This window comes from Pectinophora gossypiella, chromosome 2, assembly GCF_024362695.1.
Source record: "Pectinophora gossypiella chromosome 2, ilPecGoss1.1, whole genome shotgun sequence".
NCBI classification, from domain to species: Eukaryota; Metazoa; Arthropoda; class Insecta; order Lepidoptera; family Gelechiidae; genus Pectinophora; species Pectinophora gossypiella.
Window position 1 is genome coordinate 5,004,539 of NC_065405.1, and position 20,773 is coordinate 5,025,311.

At 37.0% G+C, this 20,773-nt stretch overlaps 1 protein-coding gene and 1 long non-coding RNA gene across 11 annotated transcripts in view; one reads left to right on the forward strand and one right to left on the reverse strand.

The window, feature by feature from the left end:
* LOC126371816 (guanine nucleotide exchange factor DBS-like) overlaps window positions 1-20,773 on the reverse strand; it is a 165,475-nt gene that overhangs the window by 92,277 nt on the left and 52,425 nt on the right. The window lies entirely within an intron of this gene.
* LOC126372752 (uncharacterized) lies at window positions 8,161-15,759 on the forward strand. 4 transcript variants are annotated; one of them, XR_007567211.1, is made up of 7 exons: window positions 8,161-11,939; window positions 12,104-14,565; window positions 14,654-14,788; window positions 14,873-15,007; window positions 15,109-15,242; window positions 15,332-15,458; window positions 15,563-15,759. It is a non-coding gene; the product is annotated as an uncharacterized LOC126372752 (long non-coding RNA). The 4 variants fall into 4 exon arrangements; XR_007567213.1 differs by having other exon boundaries at window positions 12,598-14,565; XR_007567214.1 differs by having other exon boundaries at window positions 12,926-14,565.

The window sequence follows — 20,773 nt, forward strand, 5'->3', positions numbered from 1 at the left end:
TTCTAAATATTTTATAACGAGGGTTTGCGTTGCGTTACATCAATTGAGTTGAATGTTTGTATACCGGTACGGCACCCTCTCGATGTCATTGGTCTTAAAGTCATTTTATTAGGTACCTGAATTAAATATTTATGTTACAATGATGTAATTTTCAATTGCTTAATATTTTATTAAAACTGTCAAAAGGTTACTAATGAGAACGTTGAGGAGTATGAGTGGGATAACTTTGAATGATAAAATAGTGTGTTAAGGGACTGTTGTAAAAGAAAATGTAGTGAAGAGAATTGACAAAAGGACGCTTAGATAGGTTGGACAAGGCCAAGATTTATTATACGGATGTAAGTGGTAAAATCCGAAGTGGATGGCCTAGGTGGTACATACCTCGATTAATTTCAGGATGTTTAAAGAAAAGCCACGGTCAAGAGTACTGGGAACCGGCGAGCATGCATAAATGAGTGTACTTTGATAAGAGTAGTAGAAGCGAAAGTGATGTGTCAGGATCGTAGTAAGTGGAATTGCGTGGCCGATCCCAACGGAAAATAGGCGTAATCTTAAGTATGTGTTTTTTCGAGAAAGTTGCTTAGCCATTTTCTATATTGTAAAGTCGGCGCCTCGTATTTTTTTCACTTCAGCCACAGCTACGATGGCAATGTTGTCGACTTAATTCATCGACCTTTGATGTTCAACCACAATGTGTGCTCTACATGACCGTCGCGACTGAAATGATTATCGGCGGCGGCTTTGTGCGGCACGAACTGGCGGCACTGTGTGAAAGTGCTTAAACGAATGCCATTTTAACTACTTATTAAAAAAATCACCTACCTAGGTTTATTGATCCGACTGAAATTTTATATGTATGCGTAGTTTTTTTTTATATTAGGTAGGTAACTTAATTCTCATATAATAATTATTGCATTCCCTATAATAATATCGGTGAATAATTGTTTTATTAAAAAATAGATTGTTGGAGAATGATAATATTGATAATTGATATTTTAATTTAAGTACTTATGTAGGGTAAACTGCCTAATTATTAGAACCTTAAATGATTGGTACGGTCTAATCATTTTTCGGCACCGAATATATCAAAATGCAAGGAATATATCAAAATGTTCTTATTTTTTTTTTCTTAATAGTCAGTAGGGGTGTCAATAATAGGGTGTATTACCTTATCTATTAAATAAATTAATATCTAAAATTTACTGAATCCTTAGGTCTAACACACCAAGGCTCCGATATGTATGAAGGTAATAATTCGCAATGTACGGTTATCTCAGCATGCGCTTCAATTTATTCAGTGTTCCATAATCGCGCATCTTTCACTACTGCCGAAATTGATGAAATTTTAAGAATGGGGGATACACTTTACATGCAGTTAAAATATCTACTTCAGAGGGGTGTCAGTTATTTTATGCCAGATGAATTACCCAATGAGCTTCGCGTCGGGGATAACGTCGCACATATAGTTAGTATGGAGGACAACTGGATCATTTCTAATACGTATCCTACAACTCCCGCGAATAAAGACATAGGTTTATTAACGTTAAAGAATATACTGGACAATAGAGTGTTTTTTAATACTAATGACTATACTGTCGATTCGCAATTCGCTTATAATGTGAACAACTCAAATCACAACGACAGTACCGATAGCATATTGTTTACGGGTCAGGGTTATACTTTTAGTTTTTGGCGCTTTAATGGTGAATATTATTTCTTTAACAGCCATGCAGTTAACAGCAACAACATTAATATAGGAACGGGTAAGCCAGAAGATGGTCCTTACGTAGCACGTTTATTTAAATGTAATTCAACCGAAGCGCTAGCCAAACTTTTGCTCGCGAATGAAGTTTACGACGGATCCGAATACTCATTAACCCGATTAAGAGTATTAAATGACGACCTTATATGGCAAAACGAAGCGCAGGTTAGTTCCGAAACGTCACAATCCATTTTAGTAGATTTAATATCATCATCATTACTGAATGAGAATCAAACTTTAGATTCGATTTTGATGAACTATCAATCAACCCTGGCCCCGCTTAAAACCTCTGTGCAAAATTTTGATATTAGTAAATTGGAAGTTGATTCAAATCCGGTAGATGTATATAACACTACAAGTGATATAAAACTGACAATTTTAAAACCAGTTGTCCTATTAGAAAGAATCAGTAATCAAGACGAAAGCCAATGCGTTAAAAATAAAGGTGGCCGACCCAAAAAACAGAAACGCGGACCGAAACCAAGTAAAGAAAACGCGCATCGCGAAGCTGTCAGGAAATACACAACGAAAAACCCCGCTGTTAATCGCAAGGCAGTTCAACAGTATAGTGAACGCAATCCAGATATTCACCGCGAGGCCGTTCAACGGTACAACGAACGCAATCCAGACATTAACCGCGAGGCCGTTCAACGTTATAACGAGAACAACCCAGACGTTCATCGCGCGGCCGTTCAACGTTATAACGAGAACAACCCAGACGTTCATCGCGCGGCCGTTCAACGTTATAACGAGAACAACCCAGACGTTCATCGCGCGGCCGTTCAACGTTATTACGAGCTCCACCCCGAAATTAACAAAAAAGCAGCACAAAGATATACAGAAAATAGTCGTAACATAGAAACGCCGCTGAGATATTCAAAAAATTTTATAGGTGAAAAACAGGGACACGATCTTAATATTATTAGATTATATAATTTAAAAAATACGTCGCTTCTGTCTGATAAGACATATAGATGTCCAAATTGTAATGCTCCATTGTTCGAAGAAGAGAAAACTCGTCGACAATGGTGTTGTCATTCAGGAGATTATAACGTTCAAAATTTTCTCCCATTAAATGAAGAATTTTATTCAAATTCAGCTTTTTTAAATAGACCACGCGCTTACAATAATATTTTTGCATTTTCAGCATTAGGTGTTTCCCACGGTTACCATCATCCAGAAGGTATATCTTTTCTAAAAATTCAAGGACGTATTTACCACCGTATCTTTGATTTGTCTTACAATGAAAGTCCTAATAATATTAATTTTTACATAAATGACAGTAGCGAAAGAGAGAGTTTAGCTGGCGAATTAAGTTTAGATAAAACGGTAGTTCGAATGATTACAGGTTTCATGCACACAGTTAATCCGTACATAAATTGTTTTAGAAGGTTAAGTTTAGAGGTATCATCAGAAGCTTTCTTGAAGTTCGAAAAAACTACTCGTGCGACTCATGGTAACATCCTCGGAGATCAACCTATTGGTCAAGAAATTGCCGCAATTATTAGTACAGACCGCGAAGAATTTTCTCCACGCTGTATTGTAGTTAAAAAGATAGCAGACGGTAGGCCTCGAACAATAGATATAATGGATTCCTTATACGAGACTTTCCAGTATCCTCTCTTATATCCTCACGGAAATACTGGTTGGCATCCAGATATGAGAGATAATAAGGGCAATAAGCTTAATCAGGTTAAATATGTCCGTTGTTTACTTTTATCCGAATCGCGATTTAGCATATTTGGTCGTTTATCTGAAGAGTGGTTAGTCGATATGTTTTGTAGAGTTTTAGAAGAACGCTTGCGGTTTTTGAAAAATAGCCAAACAAAACAACAAAACAGGCTAAGAGTAGCTCCACTCCAAGAATTAATTAATGACGAGTTTATTTTAGGAGAAGGTGGAGTAGAACCTGGTAAAATTTATTTACCTAGCTCATTCACAGGGGGTCCACGGTACATGAAAAAGAAATACCTGGATGCTATAGCAATGGTAAACAGGTTAGGTCCACCATCATATTTTTTAACTTTAACATGTAACCCCAACTGGCCTGAAATAAAAAATTCAACATTATCAGGTCGATCAAAAGACCCCCTTACTTGTGCTCGAGTTTTCAACTTAAAACTCGGAGAGTTATTAAAAGATTTAAAATCGGGTAAATGGTTCGGAAAAATTGTTTATATAATGCATGTTATAGAGTTCCAAAAAAGAGGACTACCACACGCGCATATTGCTTTTAGAGTGGAAGGTGGTGGACCAGTAGAAAGTCTGGATATTGATAAGTTTGTTCGAGCTACCATACCCGATCCAGCACAAACTTTATTATACAAAGTTGTCATGGATCACATGATACACGGTCCATGCGGCCCTCCTTACCGAACTAATTTGCCGTGTTGGAATAGTGAGAAAAAAAACTGTTTAAAATATTTTCCAAAAAAAGAAACACCAGTCACCTTCAGTGACGATAGAGGTTTTATACATTTACGTCGCAATAGTAAAAATCAGGCGATTATTAAATATCGCGGCAGAGACGTAATAGTTAATGATTTGTGGGTCGTTCCTTATAATCCTGCTCTTCTCCTAAAATATGATGCTCACATAAATTTAGAAGTGTCCACACAGCGTGCTATAATTAAGTATTTATTTAAATATATGACAAAAGGACCTGATGAAGCCCGTATTGCCGTTGTTGATGAAGAACATCGTGAGGATGAAATCGAACAATATGTCACTAAGCGATATATTAGTTCTAGCGAAGCAGCGTGGCGTGTTCTCGAATTTGATATTGTAGCTAGGAACCCTACGGTAAAAATGTTAACAGTACATTTGCCCGATCAAAATTCGGTATTTTTTAAGCCTGGCCACGCGAACGAGGCAGTTAATAATGCAGGTTCAGATCTTTTAGACTATTTCAGTAGGCCTTTAACTGAGGAGTTTGATCGGGTATCCTACTTAGACTTTTTTGAAAATTATAACATTCATGCGAAAGATCCATGTTTAAAGACAGTTCAGGCGGTGCAAATGCAAAACGGCAAATTTCTTACACGTAGAATGCGGGGTGAGCTCGTCGCGCGTCTATTTTGGGTCGCGCCGAACAGAGGTGAACAGTTCTTTTTAAGACTTCTTTTAAGTGTTTACCCTTGTCGTAGTTTCGCGGATTTACTTCAAATTGGAGGTCCAAATTGCACAACTTTTCAAGAAGCTGCCAAATTCGTAGGACTTGCGGACGACGCAGTCGAATATGAACGGGCTATGGAAGAAGCTTCCACTTTTTTAACCGGACCACGACTTCGTAGCTTTTTTGTAACGCTGGCTGTTAATGGTGCCTCAGTGGCGTCACTGTGGAACACGTATAAACGTCAATTGGCCGAAGATTTCCTTTACAGGGTGCCAGATGACGAAGAAAACGCGTTTAACATGTGCCTCATTCAAATAGATAGAATGCTACGCAGACACGGAACTTCGTTAATAGAACAAGGTTTGCCGGAAGTAGTTTACAGGTCAACGGAGTTGGATAGGGAACGCACTGAATATGATTTAGATAGTTTGAAATCATACGTAGAAGAGTGGTTGCCACAGTTATCTCCCGATCAACGTGCCGTATTCGATTACGTGGAAAAGCTTTGCGTTGATAGTGTTTACCGAGAATCCAACAACTGTGCGATTTTTATCGATGGCCCCGCCGGCACCGGAAAAACGCTTTTATTGAAGGTCATAACTGCATATATCCGCGGTAACCTTAAAGGTATAGTTTTAACCTGTGCATCGTCTGCAATTGCTGCTCAAAATTACACAAACGGAATGACGGCTCATTCCTTGTTTAGATTTCCTTTACATCTATTAGATGATAGCGGATACTGGAACATCTCAAATGGTACTCAAAGAGCTGAATTGATTTACAATTCTAATCTCATTGTGTATGATGAAGCGCCGATGGCTCATAAATACCTTATAAATTTATTAAATAGATCATTGCAGGATTTGATGAGGTCAGACAAAATTTTTGGTTCTAAAATAATTATTTTTGCAGGAGATTTTCGTCAAATTCCTCCTGTAGTCCCAGAAGCACGAACGAATTTTGATATATTAAACGCGTCACTAAAAACTTCTCCTATTTGGAAACAGTTGAAAAAATTTAGTTTGGTAACTTCACAGAGATGTAAGGATGACGCACAGTATGCAGAATTTCTTTTAAAACTGGGTTCAAATTCATTACCTACTCATAGGTTAGAAACAAATAATAATGATTTGCAATTAGTCCAACTTGAATCCATTGATTATGTTACTGAATTAGAAGATTTAATTGATTTTGTATTTCCAGAAGTTACCCTTACTGAGCCAGGCGTATGCTCCTTCAGAGCGATTCTATGCACCCGTAACGATGCAGTTAGAGAAATTAATGCCGTTATTTTAGACAAACTACCAGGAGAAGTATTACATTTTTATGCCATAGACAAAGTTTTAAGTGACAACGCTGATCAAGTATATTTTAGTCCTGAATTTTTACATACACTTCGACCACAAGGTGTTCCAGATTTCGACTTACAATTAAAATTAGAATGTGTTTGTGTAATCACGCGTAATCTTAGTTTCGCGGACGGCTTAGTAAATGGCACCAAAGTAATAGTCGTTGAAACATCTCCATATATTATTAAAGTTCGGAAACAAGGTGAACTAGGAGATTATTTGATCCCTCGAATTCTTTTTAAAGCGCCTATAGAACATAACAGCCCTTACGAGATGTGTCGCCGTCAATTCCCATTGCAGGTGTGTTATGCAATGACCATTCACAAGAGCCAGGGTCAAACGATTAGTCGCGTTGGGGTCGATCTTAGATCTGACATGTTTAGTCACGGTCAACTGTATGTAGCTTTAGGTCGCGTTCGCGAAAGACGTGACATAAAAGTACTACTACCCAGGCACCGAATCGTAAATGACCAACCTTTCTCGAATAACGTTATCATATCAGAACTTTTAAGTTTAACGTAACTTTATTAGGATGGCACTTCTTGAAAAGACTGAACAGTTCATCTCTGTTATTAAGCTTATTGGGTTTTTTTAGATCGGTTAAATCATGTGCTGAAATTATCGTATATTGCGAATTATTTATTATTATTTATATTTGTCACCGTAAAATTGTAAATAACGTTAGAATATAATCTATCTCGCCAGATTGTGAACTGTCGAAAAATTGTGAAACGTAATATACTGCTTACAATTTAACGTATTATTATTCGTCAGATTATAATCTATCGAAGTAAAACTGTTAAATCACAATCTTACAATTGTCAAATTGTCAACTGTCCGACGGCTGTCCCTGATTGGTCGGCCTTACAGTAGACCGTTCTGTGTCCATAGAGTTAGGAATAAAACACAGGTGTCAGTCAAATAAAATAAATGCTCTTCAAGATTGTGAAATCAAGTACGTATTTATTACGTAATTATTTAGTAAGTAATCAATAATTCTGACATCACATGGTAAGAAAAAATGTATCAAAATTAAAAAATCTGAAACGTATCATTCAGTATACTTTTCGTGTGTAAGATAAACATGCTGGCGGCATAGGGGTGGCCCAAGGGCCACCCCCGCCGCACCCTAACCTACTGTTATGCCTTGTAAAAATTATGACAAAACACTATTATTATAAAAAAGAATTATGGATATCTATTTATTAATCCCAAAAATAAGTTATACCTAACAAACCAGTATTCCTAGATGTTATTATGGGAAAGTAAAACTATTATGCTAAAATACGTTATGCAAAAAGGATTATGATAATTAAAATTATGACAAAAACATTTATGCATTTTAAGAGAATCCCAAATTAACATTATGCTCACTCTAATAGTTTTGTAACTCTATGGTATAGCACGCGAGGTGCGTTTCGTATCACAATTTGACGGTTTCACTTCGATAAATTATAATCTACCGAAAAATAATACGTTAAATTGTAAGCAATATGATACGATTCATAATTATTCGACAGTTCACAATCTCGCGAGATTCAAATCGATAGATTATAATCTAACGTTATTAACAATTTTACGGTGACATATTCATTCTATCTTGTTTTTTCTTCTTTTCGTATAATTTAACGATAAAACTGACTTTAACAAGCTTGCACTCGATTTGACGATGGTTACATTGAATTTCAAAGCTAGGTTTACCATTTTATTAGTCACAATCACTGAATTAAAATGTGTGTTAATCAATTGGCAATGTGTGCATGCCCTTCCCAGCCGTTAACGCTGTGGAGGCTCATCTTTAGGGGACGAGAGAACGGGCGTGAAGGGAACTGGCAGGATGAACACTTGGCTGCGGGTGCGACCGGTGCATGGGAGTGAAGTGGAGCTGGCTGGAAGATGGAGGCAGGTATCACTCGATTGCTTTAGCTGAGTTCCACTCAGATCAAGTAAGCTGTCATATGGATGAATGTCGCAGGTTGGAATGATCCGGAGTAGAACTGTCGGTGTCGTTCCCATCGTCGTAGGCATTTTCGGTGGATTTTGTAGGTCGATCAACAATGGTTGCGTGAGTTTTAGCTGTCAAGCTGCTATGCCGTGCTAGCCGATTCTTGCGATCTGGGATACAAGGGATGGACGTATCCTGTGGAATGATCGTGTCAGCGAAGGTTTGAATGTCGCTTAGGACTGGAAAGGAGGGAGTACGGAAACTGTAATCAGTATTCAGGATCTCGCTGTACATGGGCAATGTTTAGTTTAGGTGTATTAAAGTGGTAATTGTTCGAAGTTATTTGAAAAGAATTCTGTTTCAGTGTTTAAGCGCTAAAACTGTTTGTTTTTTGTAAGCAAACGTATGATTTATTGATCTTCATTTTTTACTTTATAACGCTAACGCTATACAAATGATTTTGTTACCAAATTTAAGTGCGTATATAAACAATAAATTAATACTAAAATATTTCGATGAAGACACCAATGATGTTTATTGATACATTTTTCTCCTAAGTGCTACTTTCTCAACTTAAAGCAATAAGTTATGCAGTAATTATACTTCTACGAGTATATTTAAACAAATCATCATTCAAAAGCATTTTACCCAATACTTAACTTACATTAAGTAAAATTTATCTTTGTCATTTTAGTCACTTATTTTTTTATCATTCACTAAGCAGTAAGCAAAATATATTTACTAAAATAATAAAAAAAAATACGATATTCATGGTAAGTTGGATTAGCTATTTTATAACACAAACGACTTGATATTTTCATTCATTAATTCAGGAAAATAAATGTACAATGAAAAATAAGTTTTTATAACCGATTAAATTTGTGTAATGTGTAGTTTTACTCATCAATATAGTAAAAAAATATAATTTGCATTCAAATTGTACTAAAGAATATTTTATACTAGCGTATTTTAGTAACTTAAGTTAGAATTAAGTAAACAAACAAAAAAAATATAAATATAAGGAACATATAAGGAAAAAAAAGGAAGGCCTTAAAATAATAAATATAAGGAAGAAAGAAAACTCCGGATCCGGATCTGTTTACTCATCATCAAGGAAACTTTAAGAAATAACATTACTTCAAATGTCTGCTCGAAGAAAGATTCAGAAACTTAAACAATTGCCAAGCTGGAAATCGATTAATGAGTACACATAAACGCTACATAGTAAAACTCGCGTGTCCTGTGATGGATACAGTATATTATTATACATTAGCATTCATTGGTGTATGAATCGTCATCGTCATTGTGTCAGCAAAGACGCATCATCAATTGCACAGATTTGTGGCTACAAATATATAAATGAAAAGTGTTATTTAGAACATTATTTATTGTGTTGTGCAATAAAATAGGTCAATAATTACCTGTATCCGGCAGTGCGAACAATTTCATTCATAAACATGGGTAAATATGACGACTGTCAGATGGGCTAAGCATGAAAAAAAGTCCTTAAACAAAATCCCATTGTTTCGCTATTGTGTTTGAAAATCTAAGCCACAGGAGGATATTAAGTACGACCATGCTTTACCTTTAATGGCGTATGTAAAAAAAATTAAGCCTATAATCAACAATGAATGTTCTATACCATCCTAAGCAAATTCAAAAACAAATTTGATCATGTTAATTTCTGGCCTCCCACAAGCGGGTCTCACCAGTATTGACAGAAGAATGATCACTCATCGATACAAAACATACATAAAGTAATTAATACATGTATACAGGCTAAATAAAGTGAAGTTGCTAGAAAATACCTACTACTTGGAAAAACAATAATTGGAGAAGAAACCACTACCTAACAACGTGAAACTTTGATATTCAAAATTTTCAAATCATATATGGCTAAAGCAAAAAAAATACTTAAGAATTGAAATGTAAAAGAAAACACCTTTAGTTACAAAAATAGAAAGCGAGTCATATTTTATATTTTCTGGTAAAATTGTTTAGTTTTAAATGTTACCAAATACACCAAATGTTATTAGAAATGAAAGTAACTGCAAATAGTTTAATTCATATGTGTACAGTCAGTCATAACCAACATAATACCTACGTAATATTTTAAGATAATCGTTTGTTTTTCTACATTCGTTGTCTATGTATATTCGTTGTTGGTATTTACTATTATGAGGCAAATAACAAATAACTATGCTTGTTATTAATTTGCATATACCTACAGAAAATCCAACTTACCATGAATATAAAATAATATAGTAAGTGCAGAACAAAAACTTAGGGTTTTACATGGTTTTATGTTTTCCAGTGGATCTGGTTAGAGCTATGTCACGCTAAATTGTGTTCTTTGCTTTCTTCTTACAATACTTTTCAAAAGAACACTGTTTCGCATGAGACGGTTCCTCAAAAAACATAATATCGTGTATGAGCTAAACTAAAACTTAGGGTTTTACATGGTTTTATGTTTTCCAGTGGATCTGGTTAGAGCCATGTCACGCTAAATGGTGTTTATTGCATTTCTTCGTACAATACTTTTCAATAGATCACTGTTTCGCATGAGACGGTTCCTCAAAAAACATAATATCGTGTATGAGCTAAACAAAAACTTAGGGATTACATGGTTTTATGTTTTCCAGTTGAACTGGTTAGAGCCATGTCACGCTAAATAGAATTCTTGTCATTTCTTCTTACAATACTTTTCAATAAAACACTGTTTCGCATGAGACGGTTCCTCAAAAAACATAATATCGTGTATGAGCTAAACAAAAACTTAGGGTTTTACATGGTTTTATGTTTTCCAGTGGATCTGGTTAGAGCTATGTCACGCTAAATGGTGTTCTTTGCATTTCTTCTTACAATACTTTTCAATAAAACACTGTTTCGCATGAGACGGTTCCTCAAAAAACATAATATCGTGTATAAGCTAAACTAAAACTTAGGGTTTTACATGGTTTTATGTTTTCCAGTGTATCTGGTTAGAGCTATGTCACGCTAAATTGTGTTCTTTGCATTTCTTCTTACAATACTTTTCAATAGAACACTGTTTCGCATGAGACGGTTCCTCAAAAAACATAATATCGTGTATAAGCTAAACTAAAACTTAGGTTTTATATGGTTTTATGTTTTCCAGTGGATCTGGTTAGAGCCATGTCACGCTAAATGGTGTTTATTGCATTTCTTCGTACAATACTTTTCAATAGATCACTGTTTCGCATGAGACGGTTCCTCAAAAAACATAATATCGTGTATGAGCTAAACAAAAACTTAGGGATTACATGGTTTTATGTTTTCCAGTTGAACTGGTTAGGGCCATGTCACGCTAAATAGAATTCTTGTCATTTCTTCTTACAATACTTTTCAATAAAACACTGTTTCGCATGAGACGGTTCCTCAAAAAACATAATATCGTGTATGAGCTAAACAAAAACTTAGGGTTTTACATGGTTTTATGTTTTCCAGTGGATCTGGTTAGAGCTATGTCACGCTAAATGGTGTTCTTTGCATTTCTTCTTACAATACTTTTCAATAAAACACTGTTTCGCATGAGACGGTTCCTCAAAAAACATAATATCGTGTATGAGGTAAACAAAAACTTAGGTTTTATATGGTTTTATGTTTTCCAGTGGATCTGGTTAGAGCCATGTCACGCTAAATGGTGTTTTTTGCATTTCTTCTTACAATACTTTTCAATAGAACACTGTTTCGCATGAGACGGTTCCTCAAAAAAACATAATATCGTGTATGAGCTAAACTAAAACTTAGGTTTTATACGGTTTTATGTTTTCCAGTGGATCTGGTTAGAGCTATGTCACGCTAAATGGTGTTCTTTGCATTTCTTCTTACAATACTTTTCAGTAGAACACTGTTTCGCATGAGACGGTTCCTCAAAAAACATAATATCGTGTATGAGGTAAACAAAAACTTAGGTTTTATATGGTTTTATGTTTTCCAGTGGATCTGGTTAGAGCCATGTCACGCTAAATGGTGTTTTTTGCATTTCTTCTTACAATACTTTTCAATAGAACACTGTTTCGCATGAGACGGTTCCTCAAAAAACATAATATCGTGTATGAGCTAAACAAAAACTTAGGGTTTTACATGGTTTTATGTTTTCCAGTGGATCTGGTTAGAGCCATGTCACGCTAAATGGTGTTCTTTGCATTTCTTCTTACAATACTTTTCAATAAAACACTGTTTCGCATGAGACGGTTCCTCAAAAAACATAATATCGTGTATGAGCTAAACAAAAACTTAGGGTTTTACATGGTTTTATGTTTTCCAGTGGATCTGGTTAGAGCTATGTCACGCTAAATGGTGTTCTTTGCATTTCTTCTTACAATACTTTTCAGTAGAACACTGTTTCGCATGAGACGGTTCCTCAAAAAACATAATATCGTGTATGAGGTAAACAAAAACTTAGGTTTTATATGGTTTTATGTTTTCCAGTGGATCTGGTTAGAGCCATGTCACGCTAAATGGTGTTTTTTGCATTTCTTCTTACAATACTTTTCAATAGAACACTGTTTCGCATGAGACGGTTCCTCAAAAAACATAATATCGTGTATGAGCTAAACTAAAACTTAGGTTTTATACGGTTTTATGTTTTCCAGTGGATCTGGTTAGAGCCATGTCACACTAAATGGTGTTTATTGCATTTCTTCGTACAATACTTTTCAATATATCACTGTTTCGCATGAGACGGTTCCTCAAAAAACAAAATATCGTGTATGAGCTAAACAAAAACTTAGGTTTTATATGGTTTTATGTTTTCCAGTGGATCTGGTTAGAGCTATGTCACGCTAAATGGTGTTTTTTGCATTTCTTCTTACAATACTTTTCAATAGAACACTGTTTCGCATGAGACGGTTCCTCAAAAAACATAATATCGTGTATGAGCTAAACAAAAACTTAGGTTTTATATGGTTTTATGTTTTCCAGTGGATCTGGTTAGAGCCATGTCACGCTAAATAGCATTCTTGTCATTTCTTCTTTCCATCCTTTATATTATATTAAATAATATTTCATACGGTATTATTTCGTTCTTTAATTTAATGTGTTTTTAGTGCTTCTGAATGTGATTTTGTTTTAAATACTTAGCTTATTAGCATTCATCAGTATCCAAGAATTCATCATATTACTGCTAATCAATAAACAAACAACGGTTTTAGCGTTTAAATACCGAAAAAACAACCTGCCTGTTCATTTATTACTTGTTTTATTAAACAGGAATTTGCATATCGATCGTTTTCAATTAACTTCGAACAGTTACAACTACACGTAAACTGAGCATGTAGTCTATCTACAGCAAGATCGTGACCGCTGACTGCAGCTCTCCTTCTCCCTCCATTTCACTCCCAATCGACATTTTCACCTTTGCTGATATGATTACTCCACAGGATACCTCCATCCCCTGCATACCTGGTCGCTAGATTCGGCTGGCACGTCATATCGGTTTGACAGCCAACTCACGTAACTATTGTTGATTGATCCACAGTCCACTGAAGTGCCTACGATGAAGGGAACAACATGGACAGTTCTACTCCGAATTACTCCAACCCATGCGATGTTCATCCATGCGACAACCCACCTGATCTGAGTGGAACTTAACTGAAGCAAGAGAGTGATGCCTAATTCCATCTGCCAACTAGCTCCACTTCTCTCCCGTGCACCAGTCGCACCCACACCGACGTGTTCATCTTGCCAGTTTTCCTCACACCCGTCCACTTGTCTCTTGAAGATTGGCGTCCACAACACCAACGGTTGGTTAGGTCATGCAAGCATTGTTACAATTGATAAAAACACATATTTTCATTTAGTGAATGTGATAACCTGTACTAATAATTTGGTCAACTTAGCGATGATAACTCAATGTAAGTATTAACAAACTCGGTACGTGTTTGTTATTGTCAATAGTATCTTTAAATTGTACAACTCGCTTATGTTTGACAATTACTGAGTAATTGCTTTGCTTATTGCATGCTAATTGCTGAAAATTGCTTTTTATTTTAAATTCCTTAGCTAAAAATTGCTTTTTCTTTCACATTTCTCTGCTTATTGAATGACTATTGCTAACTCATTAGATAGAACCTACTTCTCATATAAGTAGGTGGATGCGGCCTCGATTAGCGGGGGAACCACATGAAAAAAAGCGAGCTACTGGGTGTACCTCCTGGGTAGTTTGGAAATCACCTAAAATATATATGTATATATTTATAAATAAAAGTTAATATATATAAATTAACATTGTTATTTTTTAACAGGAAATGCACAATGCTAAAAACTGCGTAGGAGATTTTAATACAATAGTACTACCAAGCCTGATGTTGGCCGCTATTTCAATGAATGCAGCAGTGTGACAGCTAGCAATCAAAAGTAACAAGATATCGAGGTACGTTAAATGACGATCACGACCACATTGGCAAAAACGTATCGCTATAGACTAAGGAAAAAAAAATTAATATATATTTTATTTACAGGAAATGCAGATGGCAATAAACTGTGTAGGAGTTCATGATTGCAATAGAATAAAATCGACCAAGCTTGAAGTCAGCAGCCCCTTCAATGAATGCAGCAGTGTGACAGCCAGCAATCAAAAGTTACAAGATATCGAGGTACGTTTCATGACGACCACGACTATTTTGGCAAAAACGTATCGCTATCGACTAAGGAAAATAAATTATATATTTTATTTACAGGAAATGCAGAAGGCAAAAAACTGCGTAGGAGATCATTAATACAAAAGTATTATATAAACCAAACCTGATGTTGCCAGCTCCTTCAATGAATGCAGCAGTGTGACAGCCAACAATCAAAAGTAACAAGATATCGAGGTACGTTACATGACGACCACAACTATTTTTGCAAAAACGTATTGCTATCGACTAAGGAAAATAAATTACATATAATATTTAATTATATGTTTTATTTACAGGAAATGCAGAAGGCAAAAAACTGCGTAGGAGATCATTAAACAATAGTATTATATAAACCAAACCTGATGTTGGCCGCTCATTCAAAGAATGCAGCAGTGTGACAGCCAGCAATCAAAAGTAACAAGATGTCGAGGTACGTTACATGACGATCACGACCACTTTGGCATAAACGTATCGCTATAGACTAAGGATAAAAATGTAATATATATATTTTATTCACAGGAAATGCAGAGTATAATAAACTGTGTAGGAGATTATGATTGCAATAGAATAAAATCGACCAAGCCTGAAGTCCTTCAATGCACGCAGCAGTGTGACAGCCAGCAATCAAAAGTTACAAGATATCGAGGTACGTTACATGACGACCACGACCACTTTGGCAAAAACGTATCGCTATCGACTAAGAAAAGGATATTATACCTATACGAATTAATATTATTTTATTTTTAACAGGAAATACAGAAGGCAAAGAAGCAGATGTCATCAAAGAAGATCTTTGTTCCTGCAATGTTTCCGCAGACGATACAACCAACAGAGCGAAGTGGAAGGAAAAGACTCGGAATAAAGACCCCACCACCATATGGGAACAATGCAAGGGAGAGAGAGAGAATATAATGTTATATTTTTATTTTTTGATAACATAAAATAAACCAACAATATCCTACACATTTTTTTTATTTCTTTTTGTGTCTGTCTTAATAGTTATTACAAATCTGTGATGCGAAACAAACTATACGAAAACGTCAATCCACATACAACGCCCGCGAAGCTGCTTTAGCAGCGAGCGCACTTAGCACCATCTAGTTATTATTATACTATATATAGCTGCAAACCCACTGACTGACTGACTCACTCACTCACTCACTCACTGACATAATTGTTCTCCCAGAAGGAGCGTCGGGGGGTGAAAATGATGTATGGGGGGTGTGATCGGGACCTCTCGGTGAGTATGGGAAAACTTCCAGATCTTGGAAAACTGCTCCGCATCAGGGAGACACCCTACGGCCTGGCGCAACTATCGCACCTAGAACGATTCTTTTTTCACGATACCTATTTAAATCTTAGTCAAATCCAATCCCCGGTGAAAAAAAAACAAAATGGCGGAAAAACAAGATGGCCGCCATACAAATTTTTGTTTTTCCAGAAAATGTCTCGGGGGCAAAAACAATGTATGGGGGCGTAATCGAAAGGTCATGTTGAGTATGTAAATACTTCTTGATCTTCAGAAACTGCTCCGCATCAGGGAGACACCCTACGGCCTGGCAAAACTATAAAACCTAGAGCAATATTTTTTTCACGAAACCTATTTAAATCTTGGTCAAATTCAATCCCCGGTGAAAAAAAACCAAAATGGCGGAAAAACAAGATGGCCGCCATACAAAATTTTCGTTTTTCCCGAAAATGCCTCGAGGGTAAAAATGATGTATAGGGATGTGATCGGATCGTCATGTTGAGTATTTCAATACTGCTTGATCTTGAAAAACTGCTCCGCATCAGGGAGACACCCTACGGCCTGGCAAAACTATAAAACCTAGAGCAATATTTTTTTCACGAAACCTATTTAAATCTTGGTCAAATTCAATCCCCAGTGAAAAAAAACCAAAATGGCGGAAAAACAAGATGGCCGCCATACAAAATTTTCGCTTTTCCCGAAAATGCCTCGGGGGTAAAAATGATGTATGAGGAATGTGATCGAAACATCATGTTGAGTATGGAAATACTTTTTGATCTTCAAAAGCTGCTCCGCATCAGAGAGACACCCTACAGCCTGGCGAAACTATCGCACCTAGAACTTTTTTGTTTTCACGAAGCCTATTAAAGTCTTGGTCAAATTTTATCGACAGTGAAAAAAAAACAAAATGGCCGAAAAACAAGTTGGCCGCCATACAAACTTTTGTTTTTCCAGAAAATGTCTCAAGAGGTAAAAATGATGTATTGGGGTGTGATCGGAACGTCATCTTGGAAAACTGCTCCGCATCAGGGGTCACCCTACGGCCTGGCAAAACTATAGCACCTAGAACTTTTTTGATTTCACGAAAACAAGATGGCCGCCATACAAAGCTTCGAACTTATACAGGACACGCGAGCAGCTTGCTGCGAGCGAACCACGCGAAATCTAGTTATAATATATATAGCTACAAACCCACTGACTGACTCACTCACTCACTGACATAATTGTTCTCCCAGAAGGAGCGTCGGGGGGTAAAAATGATGTATGGGGGGTGTGATCAAGATCTTCCGGTGAGTATGGGAAAACTTCCAGATCTTGGAAAACTGCTCCGCATCAGGGAGACACCCTACAGTCTGGCGCAACTATTATACCTGGATCAAATTTTTTTTCGCAAAACCTATTTAAATCTTGGTCAAATTCTATTGTGGGTGAAAAAAAATCAAAATGGCGGAAAAACAAGATGGCCGCCATACAAAATTTTGTTTTTCCGGAAAATGTCTCAGGGGTAAAAATTGTGTATGGTAGTGTAATCGGAGTGTCTTGTTGAGTATGGAGACACTTCTCTTTCTTCAAATCTGCTCCGCATCAGGGAGACACCCTACGGCCTGGCAAAACTATCGCACCTAGAACATTATTTTTTCCACCAAGCCTATTATAATCTTGGTCAAATTTAATTGCAGTTGAAAAAAAATCAAAATGGCGGAAATTCAAGATGGCCGCCATACAAAATTTTCGTTTTTCCTGAAAATGCCTCGGGGGTAAAAACTGTGTATGGGGATGTCATCGGAACGTCGACTTCAATACAGAATAACTTCTAGATCTTTGAAATCTGCTCCGCATCAGAGAGACACCCTACGGCCTGGCGAAACTATCGCACCTAGGACTTTTTTGTTTTCACGATACCTATTTAAATCTTGGTCAAATTTTATCGCCGGTGAAAAAAAAAACAAAATGGCGGAAAATCAAGATGGCCGCCATACAAAATTTTCGTTTTTCCCGAAAATGCCTCGGGGGTAAAAATGATGTATGAGGAATGTGATTGAAACATCATGTTGAGTATGGAAATACTTTTCGATCTTCGAAAGCTGCTCCGCATCAGGGAGACACCCTACGGCCTGGCAAAACTATAGCACCTGGAACATTTTGGTTTTCATGAGACCTATTTAAATCTTGGTCAAATTTAATCGCCGGTGAAAAAAAAAAACAAAATGGCCGAAAAACAAGATGGCCGCCATACAAATTTTTGTTTTTCCAGAAAATGTCTCTGGTGTAAAAATGATGTATAGGGGTGTGATCGGAATGTCATCTTGGAAAACTGCTCCGCATCAGGGAGACACCCTACGGCCTGGCAAAACTATAGCACCTAGAACTTTTTGGATTTCACGAGACCTATTTTTAGTCTTGGTCAAATTCTATCGCGGTAAAAAAATGGCGGGAAAACAAGACACGCGAGCAGCTTGCTGCGAGCGAACCACGCGACATCTAGTTATATTATATATAGCTACAAACCCATGTACTGACTGACTCACTGACATAATTGTTCTCCCAGAAGGAGCGTCGGGGGGTGAAAATGATGTATGGGGGGTGTGATCTGGACCTCCCGGTGAGTATGGGAAAACTTCCAGATCTTGGAAAACTGCTCCGCATCAGGGAGACACCCTACGGCCTGGCAAAACTATAATACCTGGATCAAGTTTTTTTTCGCAAAACCTATTTAAATCTTGGTCAAATCCAATCGCCGGTGAAAAAAAAACAAAATGGCGGAAAAACAAGATGGCCGCCATACAAAAAATTGTTTTTCCAGAAAATGTCTCGGTGCTAAAAGTTATGAATGGGGATATAATCGGAACGTCTTGTTGAGTATAAAAAATTTTCTCAATCTTGAAAAACTGCTCCGCATCAGGGAAAGACCCTACGGCCTGGCGCAACTATCGCACCTGGAAGGATTCTTTTTTCACGAAACCTATTTAAATCTTGGTCAAATTCTATTGTGGGTGAAAAAAAATCAAAATGGCGGAAAAACAAGATGGCCGCCATACAAAATTTTGTTTTTCCAGAAAATGTCTCGTTGGTAAAAACTGTGTATGGGGTTGTAATCGGAACATCTCGTTGACTATGGAAATTTTTCGTGATCTTGAAAAACTGCTCCGCATCAGGGAGACACCTTACGGCCTGGCAAAACTATAAAACCTGGAGCAATTTTTATTTCGCAAAACATATTTAAATCTTGGTCAAATCCAATCCCCGGTGAAAAAAAACCAAAATGGCGGAAAAACAAGATGGCCGCCATACAAAATTTTCGTTTTTCCCGAAAATGCCTCGGGGGTAAAAACTGTGAATGGGAGTATAATCGGAGTGTCTTGTCGAGTACGAAAAATGTTCTCAATCTTTGAAAACTGCTCCGCATCAGGGAGACACCCTACGGCGTGGCGAAACTATCGCACCTGGAATAATTCTTTTTTCGCTCAAAGTATTTAAATCTTGGTCAAATTTTATCACCGGTGAAAAAAAACCAAAATGGCGGAAAAACAAGATGGCCGCCATACAAAATTTTCGTTTTTCCCGAATATGCCTCGGGGGTAAAAACTGTGAATGGGAGTATAATCGGAGTGTCTTGTCGAGTCCGAAAAATGTTCTCAATCTTTGAAAACTGCTCCGCATCAGGGAGACACCCTACGGCGTGGCGAAACTATCGCACCTGGAACAATTCTTTTTTCGCTCAAAGTATTTAAACCTTGGTCAAATTTTATCACCGGTAAAAAAAAATCAAAATGGCGGAAAATCAAGATGGCCGCCATACAAAATTTTCGGTTTTCTCGAAAATGCCTCGGGGGTGAATATGATGTAAAAAGGATGTGATCAAAATGTCATGTATGGAAATGCTTCCCGACCTTCAAAAACTGCTCCGCATCAAGGAGACACCCTAAGGCCTGGCGAAACTATCGCACCTGGAACATTTTTGTTTTCACAAAACCTATTTAAATCTTGGTCAAAATTTATCGGCGGTGAAAAAAAAAACAAAATTGCCGAAAAACAAGATGGCCGCCATATAAATTTTTGTTTTCCCAGAAAATGTCTCGGGAGTAAAAATTATGTATAGGGGTGTGATCGGATCGTCATCTTGGAAAACAGCTCCGCATCAGGGAGACACCCTACGGCCTGGCAAAACTATAGCACCTAGAACTTTTTTGATTTCACGAGACCTATTCAAGTCTTGGTCAAATTCTATCGCGGTACAAAAATGGCGGGAAAACAAGACACGCGAGCAGCTTGCTGCGAGCGAACCACGCGACATCTAGTTATATTATATATAGCTACAAACCCACTGACTGACTCACTCACTGACATAATTGTTCTCCCAGAAGGAGCGTCGGGGGGTCAAAATGATGTATGGGGGGTGTGATCGGGACCTCCCGGTGAGTATGGGAAAAATCCAAAATCTTGGAAAACTGCTCCGCATCAGGGAGACGCCCTACGGTCTGGCGCAACTATTATACCTGGATCAAATTTTTTTTCGCAAAACCTATTTAAATCTTGGTCAAATTCTATTGTGGGTGAAAAAAAATCAAAATGGCGGAAAAACAAGATGGCCGCCATACAAAAAATTGTTTTTCCAGAAAATGTCTCGGGGGTAAAAACTGTGAATGGGGGTGTAATCGGAACGTATTGTTGAGTATGGAAATACTTCTCGATCTTGAAAACCTGCTCCGCAT